Source organism: Macaca nemestrina, chromosome 9 (genome assembly GCF_043159975.1).
Source record: "Macaca nemestrina isolate mMacNem1 chromosome 9, mMacNem.hap1, whole genome shotgun sequence".
In the NCBI taxonomy this organism is placed as follows: domain Eukaryota; kingdom Metazoa; phylum Chordata; class Mammalia; order Primates; family Cercopithecidae; genus Macaca; species Macaca nemestrina.
In genome coordinates this window covers 85,301,711-85,327,123 of record NC_092133.1, presented here as the reverse complement: position 1 = coordinate 85,327,123, position 25,413 = coordinate 85,301,711, and the positions used below count along the sequence as shown (strand labels likewise).

Genomic DNA, 25,413 nt, shown 5'->3' with positions numbered 1-25,413 from the left:
ATTTTGAATTTAAATTATTCAAGATTAATCTTGCAGCATTAGGAAGTTGGTAGTATATCAACAATGAGATCCCGGTAAGAAAACAGTCTGCCAATTCAGATATGTAAGCTGAGAATGCCACCACCAAAATATTCTATCATCTTCTATACAGTGGACTGATGTGAAACTCCCCAAAAGGACTGAAAAGAAGAAATGCTTTGGTTATGTACCTGATGAAAAACCGATGACTTGTGGGAAACAGCAGATGGCCAATCTGGCAACCATCTTAAACAGTGGTAACTCTTTAGGAATAAAGGCCACACGGAGTTATAAATAGCACTAAAATCTATAAACTCAAAAGTAGCTGACAAAATCTGTGCAGGTTTAAAAATGCATATAGAGGCCGGGCGCGGTGGCTCAAGCCTGTAATCCCAGCACTTTGGGAGGCCGAGACGGGCGGATCACGAGGTCAGGAGATCGAGACCATCCTGGTTAACATGGTGAAACCCCGTCTCTACTAAAAAAAAAAATACAAAAAACTAGCCGGGCGAGGTGGCGGATGCCTGTAGTCCCAGCTACTCGGGAGGCTGAGGCAGGAGAATGGCGTGAACCCGGGAGGCGGAGCTTGCAGTGAGCTGAGATCCGGCCACTGCACTCCAGCCTGGGTGACAGCGCGAGACTCCGTCTCAAAAAAAAAAAAAATAAAAATAAATGCATATAGAAAAAGCAAATCTGTTACCCTAGACTTTCTAAGTCACATCTGGACTGTATTTCCTTGTAACGATTTTCAGAAGTGACCAACTACAGTTGCTTCTTGGGGTCACAGAGGGGACCCATAATTAGAGTGAAAATATGTGATCTTTGTTTACTCTGATATTGTTCTATTTTACCAATTATTTCACTTGCATTCCTTAAGTAAATCCTGGCTAAATGGGATAGATTGGAGGTACACCAAAAATGTTCAAGAGGTAAGCAGTAGAGGATGCAAACTACTGCAAACCAACATATCAAATAACCCAAGTTTGTAATTGACAAATTTATTACACATATTCCCATACATTTTTATGCATAGTATCACCTTATTTTCTCTACCTCTTTTCACTTCCGGATCCCTGTTGTCTACTGCCTTCTCTTGAAACTAGAAACAAAAACCTACAAAAGCAGCAATGCTTGCTTTGTAAAGCAAGTCAAAACTTCAGTCCTGGCCAGGGTCACACCTGTAATCCCAGCATTTTGGGAGGCTGAGGCAAGAGGACTGCTTGAGGCCAAGAGTTCAAGACCAGCCTGGGTAACATAGGGAGAAGCTATCATAAACATTTAAAAATTAGCCATGTGTGGTGGTGTGTGCCTATAGTACTAGCTCCTTGGGAGGCTGAGGTGGGAATAAAGCTTAAGCCCAGGAGTTCAAGAATACAGTAAGCCATTATCGTGCCACTGCACTCCTGCCTGGATGACAGAGCAAGACTCTTTAAAAAAACAAAACAAAACAAACAAAAAAACTTTAATCAACTGAAGCTTTCACTTACATCAAGCTACCCAAGTATTCTGGGCACTGGGTCTAGTGCCAACCATATCAAACAAAAGGGTGAGACAAATTCATCATGATTCCTATTCCTCACTTCATCAAAGAAAATATTTAATGCCCAACCAAATACCCACCATCATCCCCATGAAGTTCCACACTGACCTTAACTCAGGCCACCATTCTTCCCCAACCCTCCCAAATCTTTCTAGGGAGCCACGAAAACTGCAGCTCCAAATTGCCCTATACAGATGTTCCTCAACTTACAATGGGGCTACATTCCAAGTGTGCATTTAATACCCTAATAAACTAATAAAAAAGTTGCAAACTCATAAGTCCAACCACTGTAAGTCCAGATGATCCTCAACTTATGATGGTGTTATTTCCTGATAAGCTCATCATAAAGTTGAAAAACTGTAAGTTTTCAACTTTATGTTTGAACTTTATGTTGAACTTTATGTTTTCAACTTTAAAGCTGAAAAACTGTAAGTTTCATCATGAGTCAGGAACACCTGTATCCTCAACCTTTTTTTCAAGCATGTTTTGCCTCTTTGCTTTGAATGAAATCTTGTACTATCTCAAAATGCCACTTCTCATGCTGCTCTCTGAAATGATGCTATAGGCATCCTACTAACTCCTTACTGTTACCATCATTCGCCGACTCTCTTATAAGACATATACTCAAAAACTCGCTCCTTAGTCAAACACCCAGTTCCCCTCTTTGTTACTATCATCTACCAGTCCCCTAATCAAGCCTCTTACTGACTGATGACTTTCATACAAATTAAAGTCTTCCTCTTTACCCTAAGCCCTGCTATCATCCTGAGTGATATCAACATCTGTGAGAACAAACTCTCCAAAACCACAGACTTTGAGTTGTTTGATATGCTCATCTATAATAATCTATCCCTCCACCAACCCTGACCACCCATTCCTGTGGTCACTAACTGAATCTGGTCATCACCTGAAACTGTCCCACTTACATAGAAAACATAGTTCAGGTACTGCAATCTCCTTCCTAGTAGCTTGCTTTACCACCATCAATATGAACACTGACCTCAGATAGTACCTAAACTTTGTATCTTCTCCCCATCTATCTTCCCTTTACTAGATTCTTTCTCAGACTATTTAAATTCCATGCTCTGTCCTATTAAAAATACTCTTATGAATATCCTAAATTCCTTAGATTCCTGTCTCGCAAAATACCAACCCCAGATGAACCCAGCAAGCTGCTTTCTCCATAGCTATGCCCAAGTGCAAATGGACAAAGTAACACAAGAGGACAGATGAATCAGCTATCATTTCATGCATGGTATCAATAGTATACAATGAGAATACAATAATGCCTCTTTGTTAAAATTACTTTCCATTCTCTCTAACACAAATTTTCTCCATTCTTTTCAAAATTTCAATCTCTAATAGTTCCATCTCACAGAGAAAAAGCAATCAAGAGATCTTGCAATGTCTAGCTACAAAGCATCTTATTAACTCTTAACACCTCTTAATCTGGCTTCCACTCTCTGAGGCCACCACTCTCTGAGGCCACCGATTGGACTTTTTCAATTCACATTTAATCTTTCAGAAACACCTGACATTGCTGATCAATTGAATCCTTAGAGCATTGTCTTCCCTTGAGTGGCAGGTTCAAAAATGCTACCCTGAAGATATTGGGTCCTAATCTTTGGAACCTGTGAATGTTATCTTCTATGAGAAATTTTGGCAGACGTCATGAAAGATTCTGATACGAGATTATTCTGGATTATCTTATGGGCCCTAAATGTCATTACAACTGTCCGAGAAGCAGAGGGAGATTAGACACATAGAAAAGGAGGAGGCAATGTGACCGTGTAGGCAGTAACTGGAGTGATGTGGAGATAAGCCAAGGAATGCCAGCAGCCAACAGAAGTTGGAAGAGGAAAGGAACCGATTCTCCCCTGGAGATGCTGGAGAGAGCATGGCCCTGGTGACAGACACCTTGAATCCAGCCTACTAACACTGAGTTCAGACTTCTGGCCTCCAGAACTGCGAGAATAAACTTCTGTTGTTTCAATCCAGTAGAACTGGTAATTTGTTAAAGCCGCCACAGGAAAGCAATACACAGTAACTTCTTTAATAAATCACTGTCCTAGGTTTGCTGAAATCAGTTCTTTGTAGGCTTCTTTAATGATTCATTATTCTACCTGGACATTAAATAGGGGGAATTCCTCAAAATACAGGAGTGCTCTTCTCTTTCCATATTCCTTTGCTCTGGCTAATCTCATTCACACCCACAGCAATTACTACCTCAATATAATAAAATCCAAGTGTGAGTTCCAACTCTGATCTCTCCTCTGATTTCAAACTCAAATGCCTACATGACATTTCCATTTGGACATTCAAAAGGCATCTCAAATTCAACATATCCAAAAACCGATCTGGTCCTCTTCTGGTGTTGTCTCAGCAAATGGTAGAAACATGTATTCCATTACCCACAATTACTCTGAGGAGTTACTCTTCCTATCAACAACAGGTTGATTATACTGTTTCCTTCTAAATATCTCTTGAATACATTCACACAACTACATTTCAAGCTATCATGTCTTCCTGGATAACTGCAATAGTTCCCTAACAGGTTTGCCATATTCTATCCATTCTTCATAATAACAAAATTATGTTTTCAAATTTAAAATCTGCTCATTGATTCCTCATTCAATGGCTTCTACTGTTCTCCCAATAACTACAAATCTGAATTTCATTGTTAAAACATTTTTTATAAAAAACAAAATTCTGGCCAGGTGTGGGTGGCTCATGGCTGTAATTCCAACATTTTCAGAGGCTGAGGTGGGAGGACTGCTTGAGCCCAGGAAGTTCAAGACCAGCCTGGGCAACATGGTGAGACCTTGTCTCTACAAAATATTTAAAACATTGCTGGGCATGGTGGTACCTGTAATCCCAGAAACTTGGGAGACTGAGGTGGAAGAATCGCTTGAACTAGGAAGTTGAGGCAGTGATCAGCCGTGATAGCACCACTGCACTCCAGCCTAAGCAACAGAGACCCCGTTTCAATAAATAAATGAATAAATAAATTCTGAATAACTTGTACTCAGTCTTGTGTGATATAGGCCCTATATACTTCTCCTGCCACTTCTTCCACCACTCCCTCCAAAACATTGCTCTCCGCAGTCCAACTGCACTAGCCTTCCCTCAGTTCCTTGGCGTATGCCAGGCTCTCTCCTGATAGCTTCTGCATGTGCTTTCCCTCAGTCTAGACTGCTGTGCAAATGTTCTACTCAACCTACTTCCTTCTCCTTACTATTGAACTCCTGCTCATCCTTCAAGTATCAAATTCCAGCTCAGCTACCAGCTTCTCAGGGAAGCTTTCCTTGGCTGTCCAACCTAAATTAGGTATCTTTGTATACTTTCATGGCACCATGTTCATCTTCTTCACTGTACTCATCAGAGTTCTAATTGTTTATTTTTACAATTAATTCTCTTCTTCACTAGACTATAAACTCCAAGAAGGTAGGTAATGCTTGCTGTATTCATTCTTCATCTTGAAGTCTAAGCATACTGCCTGGGCACATAGTAAGTACCAAACAGCATCTGCAAATTGAAACATGAAATCTATTACAGCTTGAGTATCTTTTATCCAAAATGCTTGTAACCAAAAATTGTTTCGTTTCCATTTTTTTCAGATTTTGGAATATCTGCATTTTATATAGACGCCAGTTAAGCATCCCAAATCCAAAATGCTCCAATAAGCATTTCCTTTGAGCGTCATGTTGGCATTCAAAAAGTTTCAGATTTTGGAGCATTTCAGATTTCAGATGTTTGGATTTGGGATATTCAACCTGTACTTCAAGTATGAGTGTCCTGGAAGCACCTAACCTTTCTTCTTTTACTTTTTACATTTCATTACCAAGACTGTTAATATGTTTTAACCCAGACCCACAGCTCTTTAGATTTTCCTAAGGAAAAAAAATTTTCACTGTCCAGTATTATCCATTATATATTAAATACGGTTCATTTTATTTTAAAACAGCAGTTCTTGAGGCAACTCTAAAAATAAAAATTAATATAACTTCTGCTTCTACCATGGTAGAGTAATTGGGATCAGATTTACCCTCTTACATAACAACTAGAAAGTGGACAAAATATAAGAAATTGTTGTCAGGCACTGGCAACAGACAGAAGGAAAACAAAATAGGTAAGTCGTATAACTGCCCTGTCATTCTGGCAGGAGGCCCTTTCCAGAACACTGTGCAGAAAGGGCTACACCAAACACAGTATGGCAACTTTGCCAAGTTGAGGAGACAGATCAAGGAGGTGGAGGTGACTACAATTTGTAGGGCAGTATAGATAGAAGAGAGAGAATCAGAGAATAGAGAGTACCCGAAATTGGTATAGGGATCCTCTTGTGTTTTTGGTTGAATACTAATTTGCACGTGTGTAAGGCAAAACTTCACAAGTCTTAGGCAAAGGACAAATGCCAGGAAACTATAAGATTAACAATTCCTAGAACTTATTCAGAAACACTAAGAATTACCATAGAATTCTCATCTGAAACTACACAAGTCAGAGATAAGAAAACTAAAACTTTGTTTTATAGCGAAAATTATATTTAATAGAGAATTATGAGTATACTTAAGTATAGATTCGGGGGCACATATGCAGGTTTGTTACATGGGTATATTGCATAATTCTGGGGTCTGAGCTTCTGGTGAACTCATCACACAAATAGTTAACATAGAACCCAGGAGGTAGGTTTTCAACCCTACCCCCTCAGCCTCCTTTTGGAGTCACTGGTGTCTACTGTTTCCGTCTTTATGTCCATGTGTACCCACTGTTTAGCTCCCACTTATAAGTGAGAACATATGGTATTTTTCTGTTTCTGCATTAATTCACTTAGGATAATGGCCTCCAGCTGCATCCATGTTGCTGCAAAGGACATTATTTCATTCTTGATTACGGCTCTGTAGTGCGTATGTACCACATTTTCTTTTATCTAATCCACTGTTGATGAACACTTGATTCTGTGCCTCTGCTATTGTGAACAGTGCTGCATGCAATAAACATGCACGCACAGGTGTCTTTATGATAAAACCATTTCTCTTCCTTTGGGTAGATACCCAGTAATGAGATTGCTAGGTTGAATGGTAGTTCTGTTTTTAGTTCTTTGAGAAATCTCCACAATGTTTTCCATAGGGGTTGTACTAATTTACATTCCCACCAACAGCGTGTAAGCATTCCCTTTTCTCTACATCCGCACTAATATGTCTTATTTTATTACTTTTTAATAACAGCCATCTAACTGCTATGAGATGGTATCTTGCTGTGGTTTTCATTTCATTTCTCTGATGATTAGTTATGTTGCACATTATTTCACCTTTTTTCACCACTTGTATGTCTTCTTTTGAGAAGGTCTGTCCGTGTCCTTCGCCCACTTTTTAATGGAGTTACTTTTTCTCATTGATTCAAAGTTCCTTATTTATTATGGACATCAGTCCTTTATTGGATATGTTTGCAAATACTTTCTTCCATTCTGTAGGCTGTTTACCCTGTTTGTTTCTTTTGCTGTGCAGAAGCTCTGTAATGAAATCGCACTTGTCTACTTTTGTTTTTGTTGCATTTGCTTTTGGGATCTTAGCCATAAATTCTTTAAATGTCCAAAAGACATTTTCCTAGGTTTTCTTCTAGAATTTTTATAGTTGCAGGTCTTAAGTCTTTAATTCACCTTGAGTTAATTTTTGTATATAGTGAGAGGTAGGAGTCCATCTTCATTCTTCTACATATGGCTAGCCAGTTTTCCCAGCACCATTTATTGAACAGGGTGTCCTTTCTCTATTGCTCATTTTTGTTGATTCAGTTGATGATCAGGTCATAGCAGGTGTGTGGCTTTATTTCTGGGTTCTCTATTTTGTTCCACTGATGTATGTGTCTATCTTTGTACCAATTCCACGCTATTTTGGTTACAATAGCCTTGTAGTATAGTCTGAAGTTGGGTAATATGATGCCTCTGGCTTTGCTCCTTTTGCTTAGGATTGCTCTACCCATTTAGGCTCTTTTGTGGTTCCACATGACTACTAGAATTGTCTTTTCTAATTCTGTGAAAAAAATCACATTGGTAATTTGATAGGAATTATATTGAAGCTGTAGATTGTTTTGGGCAGTATGGTCATTTAACAATGTTGATTCTTTCAATCCATAAGCACAGGATGTTTTTCCATTTGTTTGTGTCATCTATGAATTCTTTCATCAGTGTTTTACAGTTCTCTTTGTAGAGATCTTTCCCTTTTCTAGTTCAATGTAATTCTAGATATTGTGTGTGGGGTGTGTGTGTGTGTGTGTGTGTGTGTGTCTACTGTAAATAAAATTAGTTCTTGATTTGGCTCTCAGCTTGAATGTTATTGGTGTACAGAAATGCCTGTGATTTTTGTACATTTATTTTGTGTCCTGAAACTTTACTGCTGGAGTTGTTTATCGGGTCCAGGAGTCTTTGGGGGAATCTTTTGGGGTTTTTTAAGGTACAGGATCATGTCATCAACAAGCAGATAATTTGACTTCCTCTTTGCCTATTTGGACATCTTTTATTTCTTTCTCTTGTCTGACTGCTCTGGCTAGAACTTCTAGTACTATGTTGAATAGGAATGGTGAGAGTGGACATCCTTGTCTTGTTCTGGTTCTTAGGGGAAATGTTTTCAACTTTTGCTCATTCAGTATGATGTTGGCTGTGGTTATGTCATAAATGACTCTTACTATTTTGAGGTATATTCCTCTGATGCCTAGGTTGTTGAGGTTTTATCATGGAGAGATGTTGGGTTTTACTGCATGCTTTTTCTGCATCTATTGAGAGAATATGGTTTTTGTTTTTTAACTGTTTATGTGGTGATTCACAATTATTTATTTGTATATTCTGAACCATCCTTGAATCTAGGAAAAAACCTACCTGATCATGGTGAATTATCTTTTTGATGTGCTGCTGGATTCAGTCTGCTAGTATCTTGTTGAGGATTTTTGCCTCTATCTTCATCAGGGATACAGGCCTACATTTCTGTTTTTCTTTTTTGTTGTTGAGTCCTTGCCAGATTTTGATATTGGGATGATACTGGTTTCACAGAATGAGTTAGGGAAGATATCTCTCCTCCTTAGATTTTTTTTGGAACAGTTTCAGTAAGATTGGTACCAGCTCTTCTATCAACACCTAGTAAAATTTGGCTATGAATCCTTTTGGTCTAAGGCTTTTTGTGATTGGTAGATTTTATTATGTATTCAATGTTATAACTCGTTATTGGTCTGTTCAGGATTTTGATTTCTTCCTAGTTCACTTATGGAAGGTCGTGTGTTTCCAGATGTTTACCTATTTCCTCTAAATTTTCTAGTTTGTGCACATAAAGATGTACACAGCAGTCTCTAAGGATCTTTTGTATTTCTGTGGTATCAACTGTAATGACATCTTTGCCATTTCTGTGCTTACTTGAATCTTCTCTCTTTTCTTGGTTCATCTAGCTAGCGGTCTATCCATTTTGTTTACCCTTTAGAAGGATAAACAGAACTTTCCGTTTTGTTGATTCTTTGTGTAATTTTTTAGTCTCAATTCTGTTTAGTTCTGCACTAATCTTTGTTATTTCTTTTGTTCTGCTAGCTTTCAGGCTGGTTTGTTTTTATCTTGCTAGTTCCTTTAGGGACAACGTTAGGTTGTTAATTTGAGATCTTTCTTTCAATGTAAGAATTTAGCACTAAAATTTTCCTCTTAACTCTACTTTTGGTATATCCTAGAGGTTTTCATATATTGTTTCTATTTTCATTTGTTCCAAAAAAAAATCTGTATTTCTGCCTTAATTTTGTTCTTTAGCCAAAAGTCATTCAGGAGCAAACTGTTTCATTTCCATGTACTTATGTGGTTTTCAGAGTTATTCTTGGTATTGATTTCTAATTTTACTCAGCTGTGGTCCAAACAGATGCTTGATATGATTTCTACTTTTTTGAATTTACTGAGACCTACTTTATGACTGAGCATGTGGTCACTCTTAGAGCATGTAGAGATGAGTAAAATGTGTATTCTGTGGTTGCTGGGTAGGGTATTCTGTACATGTATGTTAGGCCCATTTGGTCAAAACTTTAACTTAAGTCGAGAATGTTAGTTTTCTGCGGTACTCTGTCCAGTGCTGTCAGTGGGGTGATGTAGTCCTCCACTATTATTATGTGGCTGTCTCCTTTTCTTAAGTCTAGTAGTATTTGTTAAATGTGGGTGCTACAACACTGGGCATGGCATATATACCTAGGAGATATAAATCTTGTTGAACTGAATCCTTTGTCATTGTATAATGCCCTTCTTTGTTTTTTGTTACTGTTGTTGGTTTAATATCTGTGTCATCTGATACAACAATAGCAAAGCCTTCTCTTTAAAAAACCTACAAAGTGCTGAGAAATAAAAGTTCCATTCCAGAAATGCCTATCTTTTGCCTTTTTCACCGGCATTCTCTTACATGTGTACAGCAGTTTTCCAGGGGCTAAGCAACTCACAGGGTTATCACAATAGGTTATATTATTTTTTCTTTTGAAAAAGTTATTTTTCATAAAATATTATTTATGTTAACTTTAACTGGGTTATTACTTTGTAGATGAACTGATGAATAAATATTTTTTAGAGTTCTTAGTTTTTATTTCTAATAAAGTAAATTTCAATAGCTATAGCCTATTAAAGCACCTTGAGATCTTCAATAATTTTTAAGAACACAGACATCCCAAAACTTTAAAAAAGTTTGACAATCGCTGCTTTTAGAAGTAGGAGCCACATCAAATTATTCCCTCATGGTATCACAGGGCCTGTGAGGAAGTTTTTTACTGCAAATTTAATTTCCTTAATAAATACATTCGCTTTTGAGTGTTTATAATATTCCTTTATTATTTTAGTATCTGCCAGATATGTTGTGATGTCCATCTTTCACTCCACATACTGATAATCTGTGGTTCTTTTTTTTTTCATACTCATCAGTCAGGCTAGAAATTTAACAATTTTACTGATTTATTTCCAAAAATTCTAATTACATAAATCTTGATCCTCAAATACCTGATACAGATGGAGTTTTCTGCTAGCCCTGTTAGTCCTCAAACCACACTATGACAACGGCGGTATAAAGAAACACGTTTAAAAGATCTGCAGGCCTCACTAAATCAGTATTTTCCAAATGACTAATACATGATGTTTCAAACTCATACATGGGCAAAACACTCATTTAAAATGCAAGATAGACCAATGAATTTTAATATAATAGAATATGAAAAATTTATTCATATAGTTTCAGATTCTCCCTGCAGTTACCTTGTTAAATTTTGGTGTAGTATATATAAAAGAGGAATATCCACATTATCTGTATGATGAAATGGGAAGTATACATAAGCACTGTTCCTATATACTGAAGTACGGGGCTGCTGCAGGAAAAGCATGTGAGACACGTTTTTATAGAACACAATTTTTATTTGAAAGAATGGCACACAAACTATGTTATTTGGACTAGGGTATATGGAAGACATTTTCTTGAAAATGAACAAAGTGTGCCTATCATTTCAAGAAAAATAAATTGACAGTATTTATTGCCAATGAGAAAATTCAAACTATCAAGTGAAAATAAAAATTTTGCAAAATTTTTATCTATCCCTGCGCAGGATCCAATGATTTTGCTGGTGAGATGAGTAGTGAGTAATAAATAATTTTTTGATATTATATAATACAGCAGCTGTGAAACTTTTTGGTATCACTATTCCTTTATACTCTTTAAACAAAGAACTTTGTTAACAGAAGCTTTTATTTATGTTGATATATTAATATTTACTGTATTAGACAGAAGTGAGTACTTAAACTTTTAAAAATTTATTTAAACACAATAAACCTCTCCTGCATGATTAACTAGCATTTTGATGGAAAACGACAATTTAAGAAAAAAGAAAACCTAGTGAAAAGAGTGCTACTGTGTGAGAAAGCATTTTACGTGATCCATTTTCAAGGCATGATAAATATAAGTACTGGCAATCAGCCTGCGGTTGTGACAAACCACACACCTCATGCACCTAGAAAGTCACTGTAAGTGATCAGAATGTAGAGGAGGGGTCAGCCCATAAAAGGGAAGTTAGTTTTGATACTGGAAAATCAAAACTTAAGTGGGGAAGGGGACTGGGGTATAACCTTATAAGGGGGATAATGAACTTAGGCAACGTCTGGGAACATTGTAACCCCAAAGTACTCGACCAATGAGGAACTGGGGGAGGGACTTGCGTGCCAAGAGATAAATTACCTGCTGTAACTGCCCTGGGTGTGCATGCCTACCAGACAACTGATCTTTCAAGATCGCCATTAAAAGTCTTACTTGCGCTGTTCTTCATGTCTCCGAGTCCATTCTTTGGGTTTGGACGGGTGAATGTTTCTCTTACAAACTTGGGGGCCCGTCTGGGATCTTTATGCCTGCGTAGAGTGGGACTCTGGCCAAAAAGGGAGATGCATCTCACCCGATTTAGGGGGTCCGCTATGTCTGAGTGTCCCGGCTCCTCGCAAAGGCCACAGACAAACCTGAGCCTGTTATTCAGGAGGCAGCAGAGGTGACACAGGGAGAAAAGCAGGCACCGTGGCAACCAGGCAACCTCATGTGCAAGCCAAGGTAGGAAAAACGGACTATAAGTACTGCCTTGGTGGTTGGGCATTTTCGGAGGTCGAGTGTGTGTGACTGAGACGTATCCTAGATACAAGGCAAATGCAGAATCCAATCCGCAGTTTCGTTCTCCCGCAAGGGAAACGGCTGGAGACGGACAAAGCGATTCTTGGGGTGTGCAAGAAACCTCCAGTTGGGGAGTTGAGTACACAGGGAAAAGCTCAAACACAAAGACTGACTGAAAATGAGAAACAGAAATTCAAGGCCTAGGGGACAAAGGAAAGAGGGAGCCAAAGAGAATCCCTCTGACATTCCTCTAGATAGTCCCTTGGGGAGAATGCTGCAGGTTTGGAGTGACAACCCTCGAAACAGAGACAAGGAAAAGCAAAGATGATAAAGTATCACTGTTTTATCTGGCCCAAAGACCCCACTTGTAAGCCTTCGGTCTTCTGGTCTAAGTTTAGCTCAGATGAGGAATAGGTGTGCCAAGCTTTAATTCTCTATGTGAATAAAACCCCATCCTCACAAGAAGAGATAGGTTGCTCTCTGCCGGATCAAGGAATTAGTCCCCATGTTCCCCCTCAAAGAAAAAGAAGAACAGCTTAATAAAAAGCCCTTGCCCAGGGAAAAGCCTTGGGACCCCCTATCATGCTCATCCCCTCCATACATCTTACAAAATAGGGGACAGGAAGATCAAGGGGCAGCAGGAGGGTTAGAGGAAGAGAGATCTGGAGACCATGGGGTAACTGAACCAACTGCTCCTTTAAATCCTTATCCAAATTTAAGAAAAGAATTAGAACAGTGTGAGAGGGCTATTTTCCCTATCCCTTCCACACAGCAGGCATCTAGCATGTTCCCTCTTAGGGAAGTTCCCATGGGACAGGGAGAGACTGGCTTTATAAATGTTCCTCTTACAAGTACTGAAGTTAGGAATTTCAAGAAAGAAATGAAACCACTCCTAAAAGATCACCTTGGTTTAGCAGACCAGCTGGACCAATTCCTAGGACCCAACTTTTACACCTAGGCTGAAATGATGTCCATCATGAATACCCTGTTCACAGGAGAAGAAAGGGGAATGATTAGGAGACTGGCCATGACCATCTAGAAGAAGCAACACCCTCCTAGGCAAGGAGTCTTGCCAGCCAAACAAAAATGTCCAAATGTAGATCCCAAATGGGATAATAATGATCCCAGGGACCAGGCCCAAATGCAGGACCTCAGGGAACTAATAATTAAAAGGATAAAAGAGTCCACTACTGGGACACAAAATGTCTCAAAGGCATTCGAGATTCAAAGATTAAAAAGAGGAAACTCCCTCTGTATTCCTTCCGAGATCAGATGAGAAAACAATCCGGATTAGATCAGGAGAACCCAGTAGGGCAAGGCCTTCTGAAGGGTAACTTTGTAACTAAGAACTGGCCTGATATTACAAAGAAAATTACTAAAGATTGATGCATGGAATAACAAACCAATCGAGGAATTACTGAGGGAAGCTCAGAAAGTCTTTTTGTAAGGAGAGAGGAAGAGAAGCAGAAACAAAAGCAAAAAACATGGTTTCTACTAGGGAACAGGTAGTCAGAAAAAGGTTAGATCAAGATCCCCTCAAAGGAGACAAGGGAAAGATAGATTTCAACACAGACAAAAAAAGGAAATGCAGGAAAAAGCTCCTAAGACTATGAGTGGATGTTACAAGTGAGGAAAGCAAGAGTATTTTAAGAGAGAATATCTTGAATGGAAGAAAGGTGATCCCCATCATGGCTGTTGATGAAGACTGGGGGGTCAGGGGATCCTTCCGAGAAGGTTCCACAGGAACCCTTGATAAATTTGAAGGTGGGACCCAAGGGAGAAGTAATATTTTTGGTTGATACTGGGGTGGTTCGCTCCTCCCTAATTCACCAACCAAGGGGTACAGAACTCTCTAAGGAAAAATTGACAGTATCGGGGTAAAAGGGGAGGGATTTCAATAAAATGTTAATTAGATTGGGACCAGAACAAATTGAGGGGTCACTCTTATATGTTCCTGAAGCAGGAACTAACTTCCTGGGTCAAGACCTGTTTGTGAGATTGGGTTTAGGATTAGGAATAGAGGAAGGATAACTGAAAGTAATGACGGGCCTCCCAACAGAGAAGGAGGACAGAAAAATTAATCCCCTTGTGTGGGTTAGGGAAAGCAACAGGGGAGGGTTAAAAATCACACTCTTACAGATTGAACTAAAACAACCAGGGGAAGTCGTTTGCAGATAACAATATTCCATTTCTACTGAAGGGAGAAAAGGTCTCCAACTGGTAATAGAGAGATTGATTAAAGATGGGCTATTAGAACCCTGTATGTCACCACACAATACTTCAATTCTCCCAGTCAAAAATCCTGATGGGTCGTATAGATTGGTGTAAGATCTAAGGGCTATAAATCGAATTGTCCAGACCCACCACCCTATGATGCCTAACGCCTACACCTTCCTTAGTAAGATACTATGAACGTAAGTAGGTCAGTGTGGTGGATCTAAAAGTTGCATTCTGGGCATGTCCCCTACACTTTAGGTTTAGGGACCTCTTTCCCTTTGAATGGGAAAATCCTATAACTGGGAGAAAGCAACAGTACCGCTGGACTGTGCTGCCACAACGTTTCAAGGAAGCCCCAAACTTTACTTAGTCAAATCTTAGAAAAAGTCCTGGAAGAATTCCAACCTTCCAGGGGAATCCAGTTGTTACAATACGTAGATGATCTTTTAATTTCTGGGGAGAGTAGGGCCAAGGTATCAGAAACCACAACAAGCTTGCTTAATTTCCTAGGAGAAAGGGGATTGCAAGTCTCTAAGAACAATTGCAGTTTGTGGAAAAAGAAGTTAAAACGTTTAGGACACCTGATTAGTGAAGGAGAGTGGAGAGTAAACCCAGAGAGAATATCGGGAATAGTGAGTGGGTCTGCTTTTGCCTAAGTCAAAGAGAGAACTCTGAAAATTTTTAGGTTTAACTGGCTAGTGTAGGTTATGGATTAACTCATATGCTCAAACGACAAAGATTCTGTGTATCTCAAGTTATTAGAAGAGGAACCCCAATTCCCCATATGAACTTATATTCATAATTCAAAATGCACATATTCAAATGTTTGGCTTCAAGTCCATTGAATATGTACATTTTAAATTATGAAATATGAATATGTATTGTACATGAAATATGACTTGACATCACAGAGTAATCTTAGTTCATGGCAATGTTATTTTCTGAAAGCACCTGCAGAAATTTGTCTTCTTTCTAGTTTCCAAAAAACTCACGGGTGAGGGTCTTTGAATGTCAGATAGTGCATGAGGTACACTAGGATACAGTAATTTCAGCATAATTCATATTCATAATTCACAGTGAGGAAACCTGAAAGTTGCTATTAGCTACCAAAAATGAAAGGTGGGGCAGGGTCGCAGGGGGGGCGGGGGGCCTTGTGAGCCAGTGCCTGGACTCCCACATCACAAATAGAAGGGCAGCGCCTGGAGGGAACTCAAGGCCTGACTGGTTCCTTCTAAGCAGGACGCAATCTGGATGGCAGGGCAACTGGCCTTCAGTTAGTAGCCTTCGGTTAGTGCCTTCAGTGGGTGCCTTAAGTTGGTGGCATTTGGTTACCTTTCCTGGGGAGAGGTGGCAGGTGCTCAGTTCTGCAGACGTGGGGACGAGCGAAGGCCCAAGCTGCCCAAAAAGAGGAGAGGTGGCCCACGGGAACCACAATGACCTGTCGCATGTGCACCAAAGCCAGCTCCAGGCAGGGCCGGTGCAGGGCGTCTGTGGAGTCGTCCCGCAGCTCTGACATGTATGAGTCAGCAGCCAGGAAAGGTGCAGGCCCCAGCAGAGAGGAGCAGAGGCGCCCGGAACATGCTGTCCACCAATGCCAGCCCCAAGTGGGGCCAGCTCAGGGGGTGGTGGGCGGAGCCATCCAGCAGCTCTGAGATCCACAAGGTAGAGATGGCAGTAGCACCAGGCTCCACTGCTTTGGAGCTTGCACAACCGGATTCGGGAGCCGTGACTTGCAGCACATTGGCGACCAGAAGACGCCCAAAGGTAGGGAGGCCACAGTTACCGTTTGGCCTTAGGAGCTCCTCTGGCTGTTGCTGACCCAACGTTCCCTCCTAGAGACATCCACAGCCTGGGACTCCCCGTTCCTGCCCCTAGTTAGCTTTCCTAGGCCCAGGCCCCAAGCAGGAGGACTGGCTCTGCCTTGTGGCCCCACCCCTTCTTCTTTCCCTGGTGCATCTGGCCAATCAAGTTATTAGAAGAGGAACCCGATCCCTTGCAGTGGTCCTCAGAAGAAATTCAGGCAGCGAAAGAGCTAAATCAGGCCCTCATTACAGCCCTGGCCCTCCCATCTTTAGAGAACCCATTCCATCTGTTTGTTAACAGTAGACCAGGGCATGGCCCTTGGGGTGCTTACTCAAACATGGGGTGGGAAGAGGCAACCTGTTGCTTTTGTCTCCAAGCTTCTCGATCCTGTCTCTCAAGGGTAGCCCAAATGTGTGCAAACAATAGCTGCCACAGACCTGCTGGTAGAGGAGACTAGAAAGCTAACCTTTGGTGGGGCCCTAATAGCACCCCACATCTAGTCAGGAATATATTAAATCAAAAAGCTGGAAGATGGTTAACTGATTCTCGGATTCTAAAATATGAGGCCATATTACTAGAAAAAGATGACTTGGTCGTAACAACAAATACTTGCCTGAATACAGCCAGTTTCCTATGGAAAGGAGAGGAGAACAAAGAGACATCAGATCCTAACTGCTGAGATATCACAGAATACCAAACCAAAGTTAGGCCAGATCTTAAGGAAGCTCCACTACATGATGGGATAAGGCTGTTGGTGGATGGGCTGCCTCCAGTGATAGATGGCAAGGGACATAATGGTTATGCTGTCATTGACGGAAATAAACACTCCTTATGTGAGAAAGGAAGACTACCTAATGGCTGGTTAGCCCAAACCTGTGAATTATATGCTCTTAACCAGGCCCTAAGGCTCCCTGAAGGCCAAAATGGCACTATATACACTGATTTTAAGTATGCCTATGAGGTGGTACACACTTTCGGAAAAATCTGGACAGAGTGGGGCCTAATAAATAGCAGGGGAAAATAATTGGTACATGGGGAACTGGCCAAACAGGTTTTAGAAAGCCTCTTGCTTCCAGCAGAGGTAGCCATAGTTCATGTAAATGGTCATCAGAAAGGGAACACTATAGAAGCTGTAGGAAACAGGTTTGCAGTTGAAGCTGCTAAGCAAGCCTCCCTGGAGGAAGAAATTAAGACTATTTAGCCTGATCTAAGGTAGTATTAAGGCCCCAGTTTATCAGAGATGAGAAGGAAGAATTAGACAGGTTAGGGGTCAAACTGAAGATGAGATGGGTACTTCCCGATGGGAGAGAAATAAGTAAACCCCTAACGAGAAAGCTAATGTCTATATTACACAAAAGGAGTAATTGGGGATCCTGGGCTCTGCATGACGCAACACTTCAGAATTATGGGTGTACAGGGATTTATACCCCTGCTAAACAAGTGTGTGGAAGTTGTGTAACTTGTCAAAGGATAAACAAAAAGGTGATCAGAAAACAGGCCACAGGAGGAAGACCTCCCAGAGTAAGATCATTTCAAAGCATTCAAGTAGATTTCACAGAAATGGCCAAAGGAAGAAGACTAATGTATTTACTGGTGATCGTAGGTCACCTTTCCAGCTGGGTGGAAGCCTTTCTCCTTCCAACAGTCATGACCAGTAATGTGGTGAAAATAATATTAGAACAGACGGTACCTAGATTTGGCCTGGTAGAAAACATTGATTCAAACAATGAGAGCCACTTTACCTCAAGGGTGTTAAGAGGAATTATGGAAGGTTTACAAATTAGACGGGATTATCAAACCCCTTGGCATCCCCTTCCTCTGGAAAGGTAGAAAGAATGAATCAAACTCTCAAAAAGCATAATCACCAAACTAATCTAGAAACTAAAATGCCCTGGTCCAAATGTCTCCCAATAGTACTCCTTAGGGTTATGACAGTCCCAAGAAAATACTTGGGATTGTCCCCCTACAGGTTATTATAGGGGCTCCCATATTTGGGCAGAGCTACAGACCTCCCTACTATGGAAACCAAGGATCAATGCTTAAGAAATTATATACTGGCCATATCTTCCACCCTGTCATTCCTTAGGTTAGGAGGACTTCTGACTTAAATGCCACTTCTTGAGTTCACGGTTCACCACTTTCAGCCTGGCAACTTGGTGCTGATTAAGACTTGGAAAGAAGACAAGCTCCACCCAAGCTGGGAAGGTCCCTATCAAGTGCTCCTTACCACTGAGCCAGCCGTGCAAACAGCTGAACAGGGGTGGACTCACTATCCTTGAGTCAAGGGATTGGTAAAAAGAAACCCCAGAAGGGAGGAGAAAAGACCAGTGGAAAGTGCACTAAGGAACCCTTAAAGTTAACTCTGAGAAAAATCTAAAAAGAAAACATGGGTTGGCCCCATTTCTTGAAGTTAATACGGCTGGGATGGGCTACTATACAAAGAGCAGAAGGTCAAAATGGAAACTGGCAGGGGACTCCTCCCTATCCAATCAGGTTGGTAATTAGTGTAACCAAGACGGTAGCACCCCAGACTATAAGATTTGATGCCTGCCATGTCTAACCTTGTGGGAATTTGGAAAATCAGGGATAGCTCTCGCAGGCAGATAAATATCTTTGCCCTGAACCAGATACAGGTTATAGTAGAGCATCACCCTGCCCCACCTAGCTGGGATGATGTATGGTGGACTACCCAATTTCAGGGTTGGACAGTAAACATGGGTTGCGTAACTCTGAGCTGGAGACCCTTGAAGAATAAACTACATCTGTCCAAGGGCTCCCTGCCAAATAACTGCCACAATTTAGAATGTAATCCTATATTCATCACCATTGACAATCCAGCCATTCTAGACCAAGAACCAAATCTAAGTACTGGCAGTCAGCCTGCGGATGTGACAAATCACATGGCTCATGCACCTATAAAGTCATGATAAGCGATCAGAATGTACAGGAGGGGTCAGTCCATAAAAGGGAAGAAAGTTTTGCTATTGGGAAATCGAAACTTAATGGGGAAGGGTACTGGGGTATAACCTTTTAAGGGGGATAATGAAACTTAGGCAACATCCGGGAAGATCGTAACCCCATAGTACTCGACCAATGAGGAACTGGGGAAGGGACTTGCATGCTAGGAGATAAATTACCTGCTGTACCTGCCCTGGGTGTGCCTGCCTACCAGACACCTGATCCTGCAAGACTGCCATTAAAAGTCTCACTTCCACTGTTCTTCGTGTCTCTGAGCCCATTCATTGGGTTTGGATGGGTGAATGTGTTTCTCACACATTGTTTTACATTTCTGCAAATCCCTTTATTGTCTGGCTTAATTTCAGACAGCTGGGTTCTCTCATTTGCTTCTATATGATCTGTGGCCACATCACAGGGCAAGTCACATGGCCTCAGAAAAACTCTTGAGAACAGACATGAAAAACGCACGTAACACTTCCAGTATTATATGAAAACATTCTTGACTTCATAGAATCCCTGAAATATCTTCCTATTAAGTTAAAGTTTAAAACTCCTTTCTGTTAAAGAGATGGTAGTCTTAGCATACTTATACGAAAAAAATAATGTTGCAAATCTCTTATTTTATAAAAATTTTCTCTGTTAAGAATATATTTCTTTTAAACAAAATCTATTTCCTAGACTTTAATCAAATAAAAGCAGTTATCAGTACTCTAGTCCTCAATTAATGTAAGCTAATATGATTTTTGGATCCTTACAAATTGTATATGTAAGCGTGTACCCATGTATATAAATCTCTATCCCATGTGCACAAAATACATAAAAACAAATACACTAAAATATTACTAGCTACATTATAGATACTTTTAATCTTTACCTTTTTCCTCAATATTTTATATTTGCCGTTGGTTCAAAAAAAATTTTTTTAATGCTTCCTGTTGCTCTCTTCCTCTCATCAGCACTAGTTAATATTATTTTCAAAAAGAGTATGCCCTGACCTTGGGGAACCAGAAGGTTTTAGTTAATTAGAATTATGAGGAAGCAGAGTAAGGATAAAAATAAACCAGGAAATAGGATGCAATGGACCCTATGTTAACACATCAAAAAACTGGAATTTAGAATTCTGATCTTAGAGTATAGGATTTCCAGTAACATATGTTCTTTCCATAAAATAATGATTCTTCCTTTATAGTTCTAGCAGTAACTATGTACACCAATAAAATAGTTACACACATTTAGCTCTGTGCCTTATGAAGTGTTTTCACTTATTATTCTTTGATCTTATATCATCACTGACTACATTACTTTAAAATTCATACGCTAAATGAATTTAATACTGTTTTTTAAAAAAAGGAGGCCTCATCTTTTTACACATTATTACTGTTCATGATAATGTTGTCTCATGGAAAAACAGAGTTGCGGCAAAGGGCCAACTAACTCAAAGCAATACACCGCTCTGAATTCTTTCAATTAGGGATCTCAAAACGTTATTGCTTAACTGGTGCTTGCAATACCATACTAAGTCTTATGGTGATAAGAGTGACACCCATTATACTATAATTAACAACAGAAGGGGACAGCAAAATGCAGAATCACAAACAACTTTTTCTACTTAACTGGCAGAGAAAAGAGGGGCAGCACAAAGCAGTGGCTGGGAGTTTGGCGTCTGGAGCCGACTATCTGGATTCAGACTCTGACTCTGCCACTCATGTATGACCCTGCACAAGTTACTTAACTTCATCTTGCCTGAGTTTCCCCATCTATGAGGGAGAGAGGAGAATAACCATATCTACCAGCAAGGTTAAATAATTAAATGAGTTACTATTTGTAAAGTGTTGGCACATAATATTTGTTAAAAGTAAAAGAAAAACCCTGAAACTAAAGTTCAAACACTTTATTAAATAACAAAACAATCGTAGGGATGCAGAAAAACCAAATTAGATAATTCAGAATACTGCATCCTCAATTTCTGAACTTCTTAAAAAGGGGTGGTTTTCAACTATCCCTTAGCAAAAGTACAAACTGGTCAAGTATAAATGACTTTCAGAGATGCCATAGAAGAGTTTGGCTGGATACAGATAAAGCGCCTTTTTGCTTATATAAATTGAACAGAAAAATGTTCTGTCTTTAAGACAAGTTTTAAGACACAATAAATACTAGCATCAACAGGTCACCTCAGTTGCTCTTGTTGACTACCAAAAAAAGGCAAAAATGCTGATCTCAATGTGTCAAATCTGTTTAAAGTTTAGATGGAAGAAATGAGCAATCACATAAAATTAAGACTGAAGCCAACTTCCTAAAGAAATGGAGTGTCCCAGGTTAAGGCAAGATAAGTACAGGCTGAAAGACATTTTATCCTGCCAGAAAGCAAGGAAGCACTCAACAACCAGGTCAGATCAAAATGGACACAGCAGCCACCTCAAGAGACTCTCACTGGCCAAATGTGAGAAAACCGATCATCAAAAAGAATAACACCTAAAGTGAACAGAAGGAAAAAAAAAGAATTACAGTCAAAATCAATGAAATTAAAAACAGGAAAACAGAAAAAAAAAAAAAAAAAAGCTGGCTCACTGAAAATATAAATCAAACTGTTAAACCTCTAGCCAGACTAATCAAGAAGTTCAAGACCACCCTGGCCAACATGGTGAAATCTCCACCTCTACTAAGAAATACAAAAATTAGCTAAGCACGGCGGCATATGCCTGTAATCCCAGCTACTTGGAAGGCTGAGGCAGGAGAATCATTTGAACCCAGGAGGTTGAGGTAGCAGTGAGCCAAGATCGCACCACTGCATTCCAGCCTGGGTGACAGAGTGAGATTCTGTCTCAAATAAAAAAAGAAGAAGAAGAAGAAAAAGGAGAGAAGGCACAAATTACTAATGTAACAAATGGAAGAGGGGTCATCATTACTTATCGCAAGTACATTAAAAGTACAACAAAGGAATACTATGAACAACTTGAACAAACCTGAAACTATTAAAGAAACTGAATCAATAATCTGAATAGATCTATATCTATTAAAAAATTGAACTGATAGTTATTAACTTTTTAAAACAGAAAATGCCAGGCCCGAAGTTTTACTGGTGAATTCTTCCAAACATTTAAGGAAAAAAAATGTGATACCAATTCTCTATAACCTCTTGCAGAAAATAAAAACAGAAGGAACATTTCCTGACTTATTCTAAAAGAGCAGCATTATTCTAATAATAATAATAATAATAAAACAAAGAGATTGTAAGAAAAGAAAGCTACAGACCAGTATCTTTCATGAACATAGGTAACAAAAATCCACAACAAAATATTAGTAAATTGAATCCATTAATGTAGAAAAGGAATTATTCACCATAACCAGGTGAGATTTATCCCAGGTATACAAGGCTGGTTCTAAAATCTACTAATGTAACCCTAACCCACCACATCAACAGGCTAATGAATATAAATCAAACGGTCATATCAATGGATGCAGACAAAGCATCTAACAAAATCTAACACCACTCATGATGAAAACGCTCAGAAAACCGAGAATGGAGAGGAATTTCCTCAATTTGATTTTTTTAAAAAATTCTACTCTACTCCCCTCAAAAAACCCTCTACAGTGAACATAGTACTTAATGGTGAAAAACTAGATACTTTCCCCCTAAGAACAAGAATAAGGCAAAAACGTCTCCTCCCATCACTCCTATTCAACATCATACCTAAAGTCCTAAATACTGCACTAAGACAATAAAAGGGAAGAAAAGGCACACAGATGGAGGGGCGACAAGAAATAAAACTGTTTTTGTTTGCAGATGACATGACTGTCTACCTAGAAATTTCTGAAGAATTGAAAAAAAAGAAAAAACCCTCCTAGTTGATACAGCTGTTTCCACTGCGTGTGAGTTAACAATTCTGATACTGCTGTAAGATCTATGTTGGAACTGAACAACTAAGTAAATACGTGGTGTGTGCTGGGAGGCAGGTTTCTCACTACTGGAGGAAATTTACTGGTAAGGGGAGGACCAGGAATGATCCATATGGTAATAGATTAGAGTTGAAGACACTAAGAATTCATGTTTAGCTTATACAGATACAGATGGTTACAAATATTTATGCACATATACTGATATGTAATATTAAATACTTATATGTGTCTATCTAGACATGTAGATATACAGATATTTCTAATATATGAATATATTTCTTTGCTCTATCTGCTGAGAGTACCTAAAAGAAACAACATCCCAGTAGCAACAAGCACACCTAGAACTTTGTTTCTAATACCATTTTCTAATTAAAGGAAACAGTGCTCCTTAGCGAAATGGCTGATCCCAGGACTAGGGTAGAAAACATACAAGATGAGCTGGGAGCATCCTGCAGTGCCAGAAAGAAAGTGCTCAGAAAACACCCACGCTGATGGAAGTATGTCAAAGGCACAGAAGGTAACTAAAGGGGCTCCCAATGGCCAAATCTGAAACAATGTGAGTAGCAAAATGAAGTATTATTAGTATTGGACTGTAACACAAAGTATAAAATAAGCAACCATTAGTCCATACTGATATAAATGACTAAATAAATCACTAAATGGGAGAAAATAAAAATCTCCTGCACAGAAGGATTCCAAATATTAATAATTTATGTAGACACTTTGCCATCAAGAAGCAGGACATAACTTTCTACTCTTTAAGTGTGGGCTGTGCATGGTCACTTTTCCCAAATAGTGCAGTATGAAAAGGAGGAAAAAAGAATAACTTTACAATGGAAAAATCTGACAAACATTACTTCACCAGGTGATCAAAATCAAAACCAAGTCATAAATTATGTTAACAGTACGTACCCTTGACAGGATGTGATGAAATGATGCTTTACCTCTGTGGATTTTCCTTCTAGAAACCCATAAGGCTAGTCTAAAAATAAGAAAAACATTAGACAAATTCCAATAAAATGGTATCCCACAAAATATCTGAGCAGTCATGGTCATCAAAAAAAGGAATATCTGAGAAACTCACAGCTAAGAAATCCTAAGGAGATACGACAAAATGTAATGTGGTATCCCAGATGGGATCTTGTAAAAACAAAACAAAACAAAACAAAAACACTAGCTAAAATCTAAGAAAAGCTGAATAAGCTATGGATTTTAGTGAATAATGTACCAATAATTTTCACTAACTGTAACAAATGTGCCATGCAAACATATGATGTTAATTATAGGAGAAATTGGGTGTGGGGTATATAGAAACTATAGTATATACTCAATTTTTCTGTAAAACCAAAACTTCTACAAATGAAGACTATTTTAAAAAGAATGACTGAAATGATCATAAAACTTTTGAAAAATCAAAAATCCCTGTGACACAGAGAGAGTGAAAGTTATGTGCCACTTTTTGGAGATGACTACTAACCAATTTTCAAAACCGGTATGTTAAAAAGTTGGTACGTTAAAGAGAAATAAAAATTTATCTCATCTTGTTAGGAAGAACTGTAGTTCAATCCTAGTTGACAAGGGGGAAAGGTCTTTTTAACAAAGGAAAGCTGGTTAATATTAATAGATCAAGAAGGATGACAGGTGGGAGGTCCAGGTGGGCAGATCACTTGAGGTCAGGAGTTTGAGACCAGCCTGGCCATTATGGTGAAACCCTGTCTCTACTAAAAATATGAAAATTAGCCAGGCGTGGTGGCACGTGCCTGTAGTCCCAGCTACTCGGGAGGCAGAGGTGACAGAATCGCTTGAACCCAGGAGGTGGAGGTTGCAGTGACCAGAGATGGTGCTACTGCACTCTAGCCTGGGTGACAGAGCGAGACTCTGTCTGAAAAAAATAAAAATAAAAACAAAAAAGAAGGATGATAGGGTTAGAAAAACAAAAAACAAAAACAAAAAAACACCATTTGCAAGCCCAAATGAAACAACCGATTCAAAGCTCACCAAAAGACTCTAAACACATACGCTGCTGGAAAACAGAATATTCACAGGGAACCAAAATGTCATCTCACTGATCAACTGCTGATTGTCAAGGGGAAACCCATCGTTATAATGGATAGATCTGGTGAATACCATCTTAACACCAAATGATCACACTTTAGGCAAACCACCTGATACCTGTGTTATGAGTCAATATAATGTACACAGGAATAACTAAGCCAAAAAAACTAAATATAATCCAGCCTTTAGACTCAATCTTCTACTTTAGGAAACACAGTGGGAATAGAGATACAAGTTAATTGCTACAAGAAAACAATCAGACAAATCCAAAATATGGGAAACATTCTATGACAA

The 25,413-nt window shown here is 39.4% G+C and overlaps 1 protein-coding gene across 16 annotated transcripts in view; it reads right to left on the bottom strand.

Annotated features, from left to right (window-relative positions):
* The window catches only part of LOC105486663 (mitogen-activated protein kinase 8), a 132,372-nt gene that overhangs the window by 90,193 nt on the left and 16,766 nt on the right, over positions 1 to 25,413 (bottom strand). For 7 of the 16 annotated variants that reach the window (XM_024794392.2, XM_024794387.2, XM_024794390.2 and 4 more), the window contains one exon: positions 23,977 to 24,046. The exons of the other annotated variants lie outside the window; for them this stretch is intronic. The gene's annotated coding sequence lies outside the window, so the exon portion shown is untranslated. The remainder of the gene's footprint in view (positions 1 to 23,976; positions 24,047 to 25,413) is intronic. 16 annotated transcript variants of the gene reach the window in all.